Source organism: Pygoscelis adeliae, unplaced genomic scaffold, assembly GCF_000699105.1.
Source record: "Pygoscelis adeliae isolate BGI_AS28 unplaced genomic scaffold, ASM69910v1 Scaffold42, whole genome shotgun sequence".
NCBI classification, from domain to species: Eukaryota; Metazoa; Chordata; class Aves; order Sphenisciformes; family Spheniscidae; genus Pygoscelis; species Pygoscelis adeliae.
Genome location: NW_008824283.1, coordinates 8,418,821 through 8,423,204, shown reverse-complemented (window position 1 = coordinate 8,423,204; position 4,384 = coordinate 8,418,821). Strand labels below are relative to the sequence as shown.

Below are 4,384 nucleotides of genomic sequence, written 5' to 3'. Positions count from 1 at the left end.
CTTTCTGTGGAGATCTTCTGTGTCAAATATTTTTTATAAACTTATTACAATGTGGGAAGGCATAGGGAGATTTTTAAACCTCTAAGAATCATGTTTCCTTTTTAATATGTATCTCTTTCAGCAGTATCTTTTTTATAAGATAGCATATTTTACTTGTAGTAAATTAGTCTCAAAATTAAGTTGTAATTTCATATCTGTGGGGCTGATATTTAGTCTTTTGTAACATGCAGCTAAAAAAGGAACTTTATTTTTACAGATGCAGATCTCAGGTAAATGAGCTTTAGGACTGTAGTAGTAAGGACGAGTAGTTAAGACGTGTGCCTATAATACCCTTGTTCTATGAAACTTAAGAATGCAATAAAAATGACATTATTGTTTCCTAACTACGTCATAGCTATATATCCGTATATTTGTATATGTACATACATGTATGTCTGTGTCTATGTGTGTATATATACACCTATACATGTATATGCATGTATACACACACACACACACACACACGTGTGTGTGTGTGTGTGTGTATGGGTGTCCTGGATGTTTACAGCAATTTAGAGAATGCATAGAAGGAAGCTAATATTGGAAGCTATTTGCAGGTGAAGAGTATAGGTTACTTACGTGATTTCGGTGGGGGCTATCCAAATGGCAAATAACAGAGCTGATCACGGAAAACGTTTAATGGTTTTACAAACTGTCCAGCTAGGTCTTGTTTCCCTTCATCCCTCTGCATGGGGATAAACCATACTGTCCTACAGGCCTCTGTAAGATACTCAAACCTGCAAACACTTACTACCATAGAGTAATTATAGTTAAAACCAGAAATATTGAACTCCGCTGAGTTATTCACAGTATTAACTATGACACACAGTAGGAGGCCAGTGGAATAGAGCACAGTGTCAAGGAGCTGTTGATTTTGGAGAAACTTTGAGCAGAACAGCAGGATTTGGCCCCTTACAGGCAAGTTATTAAAAAATATGTGCATAAGATATGCTTGCAAAAAGTTGTAAATCACATGCCCTTCTTGCACAAAGTTGTAATCGCACTTCTTGATCAGAGAAACCCGTAAAATCAGTTACATACATTTTCTAAATACACAGTTGTTCTCTATCCTTGTATCTAGCACTGGGTTTAATTCCACCAAGGTGATCATTTCTATTTAGATTATTTTTTAAATCATGAGCACAGGGAAAATACAAGTGTGTCCAGAAAAGTAGTTGAGATGAAATCACTTCTATTTTTTTCTTTAAAAATTGAATTAAAAGGTATCTCTTTTTTGCAAGAGTGTAAATTAAATAAAGGAATGAGCCAAAAAAGTAAGTTGGTTAAAAAATTTTAACTTTCTTGATACACTGCATGTGTAGACTTTGTAAACGTGTTCAGATATCTGCTTAGAACATAAAAAACAGTATTTCAGTATTTTTTAAAAATAACCTTACATGTGTTTCTTGCAATGAAAAATGTTTTTCACTGAATATAATGTAAAATTCTGTGTGATTTCTTGATGCTTTTTTTCACGAGAAATACAAGTACTGACTGTGTGAAGAATGTCTAAATCCAACTAAGCATTGAAGAACTGATAGTTCTTACCAGAAAACCAACGCTGTCTGTCACAGTGATCAACATTTTGTCACTGCTCCCTTTTACCCCACCCCCCCAATCTCTTTGTGCCCCCCTGTTCAGAAATGGAGATTGTAAGCCTTCTGGGGCAGGGACTATAGTACTTTGGCTCTGGGTTTGCACAGTGCTAATAAGATGCGATTCTGGTCCACGACTAGGCACTGAGGTGCTATAATAATACAAATAATAAATACTAATAGGCTCACTTGTCTCTTATTCACCCTCCTCCCACTTTCTCAGCACAGCAGAGATCCAAGTGACAGATGCGGAGCTTGGTGGCACCGCTCTGATCCCAGGGCACTTAGCTTCGGCAGCCGTGGGAGCAGCCGGGGCTTTACTCGGACTTCTGCCGTGGCCGTAAGCCCGGTAAGGAAGCTTATGCTGGCAGTGGATCAAGTGTGGTGGAAGCTCAGCCCCACTTCATCCGCTCCCCCTCCTCACCCCGTCCCCCTCATCGCTCTGGGAGAGGAGCATGGCTCCAGCAAGGTTTCCCAGCAGCTCAGCCTGCTCGTACAAAGAAAGTCTCTGACCCACTTAGGGCTGGTGTGCGCCGGCGTCCCAGAGCTCATCAAAGCAGGGAAATAGATGCATCGACCTCAGTGGCACACACCAGCGATTTGTGAAGCCAGGAGCCAAGCGTGGTGGGAAGGGAGAGGTGCAGAAACCCATTCACAAGTTCTCATTTGTGCCCGGGATGCAGTTTTGGATTTTATTTGGGCTGTAGTTCAAGTGTGCTAAACTGGCATGCGTGTGTGTGGAGCAGCAATCCTGCCTCCCCCACCTCCTCTGCCGCCCGTGTGCCAGTACAAGCATTTCTGAACCCTTCCAGTGGACCAGATGAGTGAAGTGATCTGCCTGTAAAGTACCCCAGTAAACAAAAAAGGGATTATTTTACAGACAGATCATTTTCCCAAGCCAATTCAGCCCCTGGCCACCACAAGCAGCTGACTTCAGGCACCAAAGGGGGTAGCGAGGGGGCAGGCAGGACGGCTCCGTTCACAGATGGTGCCACATTACGTGAGTTCAAAGTTTTCATCAAAGTGCAGCCTTAAAACTATTTGACTACACATATTGACGGAAATAAACTGTACCGGCGTTTGTCCTCCCTTCGTTTTTTCTTGCTAGCCAGATGAAACTTCGCTCAGCATGCGTGTCTGGCAGCTCTCCGTCTGAGTGCAAGCATTCATAGCACAGCTAGTGCAGTACATTAGCCAGAAACTTAAATCCCCCAAAATGCTTAAACACGTGGACTCTTTTCCCTACCAGCTGTTGTAAAACGCTGCGAATATTTTCTACTACATACCTCACAGAGTACATAAGTGCATCTGTAATTAGCCATCCAAGACGGATGAAGATTTTCTCCGTGAACACTGGCACAAAGATGCCTGTGCTCTGAAAAGCGAGTGCTTGCTCTTGTAAGCCATCGGTGCTCAGCTTCCTGGAGCTATCCCAGTTTGTGTCTGCATCCCTCACCGGCTCACTGGTGGAGAACATTTTATACCTCCAGGCCTGCTGGCCTAGTGTCAAATGGTGCTTTCTGCTAGAATAAAGAGCGGAAATAGCTGTAAACTCCAGGAAAATGGTCGGTGGCTGATTCCTTTGCAGTGTGTCTTGCTGAGCTTGTCAGATTTTACAGAACAAGTATCGGGATGTTTCATACGTGCTGAAGGACTGATATTTTCCCTTTGATTACACTAGCTAGTCACAGTATTAAAGAAATTTGCATGTATTGGAGCATTTACCTAGGGGCCCACAGGCAGTATTCTCCATATTTTGTCTAGAATTTGGTTCCTGTTGGCAATGACTTCAATTAAAGGCTTAGAAGCCTTACGGTGTCCTGGCCTGCACTGGGAGGAGTGTTGCCAGCAGGTCGAAGGAGGTGACCCTTCCCCTCTGCTCAGCCCTGGTGAGGCCACATCTGGAGTGCTGGGTCCAGTTCTGGGCTCCCCAGTACAAGGGGAGAGATAGGCATACTGGAGCAAGTCCAGCAAAGGGCCGCTAAGATGATTAAGGGCATCTGACATAGGAGGAGAGGCTAAGAGAGCTGGGATTGTTCAGCCTTGAGCAGAGAAGGCTCGAGAGGATCTTATCAAAGTACATAAATACCTGGTGGGAGGGAGTAAAGAAGATGGAGTCAGACTCTTCTCAGCGGTGTCCAGTGACAGAACAAGAAGCAATGGGCACAAATTGAACTACAAGAATTTTGCTTAAACATAAGAAAAAGTTTGTTTGCTTTTTATTTGAAGGGTGACTGAGCACTGGCACAGATTGCCCTGAGAGGCTATGGAGTCTCCATCCTTGGAGATACTCAAAACCCCACTGGACATAGCCCTGAGCAACCTGCTCCAGTTGATTCTGCTCTGAGCAGGCAGGCTGGACTAGGCAATCCCCAGAGGCGCCTTCCAACCTCAGCAATTCTGCAATTCTGTAATCCCTCCTCAGTGGCTGTTACAGGACCCTTTGGCAACACTTCTTCCAAGACACAAAGGAACAAGAAAATATGCATCACCAGCATACAGATGTTAGCAGTAAACAACTGTACCCTAGGACGCCTGGAGATCTAAACTGATCTTCATTGTTTTAAAACTTAAAAAGAGCAAACTGAACAACATGTGCTAAGTAGCACCAGTCTGTAACCAAAAGACTGGAAAACTTCTTTGCAATGCAGCATGACAGTAATGTGACAAGCAGTAGCTCTCTGCCATTGCAAGGCTGTATTGAAAAGCAAGGTACACAGGGAACCTCAGGAATCCGATTTACTTCTTTG

The 4,384-nt window shown here is 43.5% G+C and overlaps 1 protein-coding gene across 1 annotated transcript in view; it reads left to right on the top strand.

Moving 5' to 3' along the window:
* Positions 1–1,806, top strand: part of IMPA2 (inositol(myo)-1(or 4)-monophosphatase 2) — an 18,011-nt gene extending 16,205 nt beyond the window's left edge. The window contains exon 8 of the mRNA XM_009318583.1: positions 1–1,806. This exon is cut by the window's left edge and continues 196 nt beyond it. The gene's annotated coding sequence lies outside the window, so the exon portion shown is untranslated.
* The last annotated feature ends 2,578 nt before the right edge of the window (positions 1,807–4,384 follow it).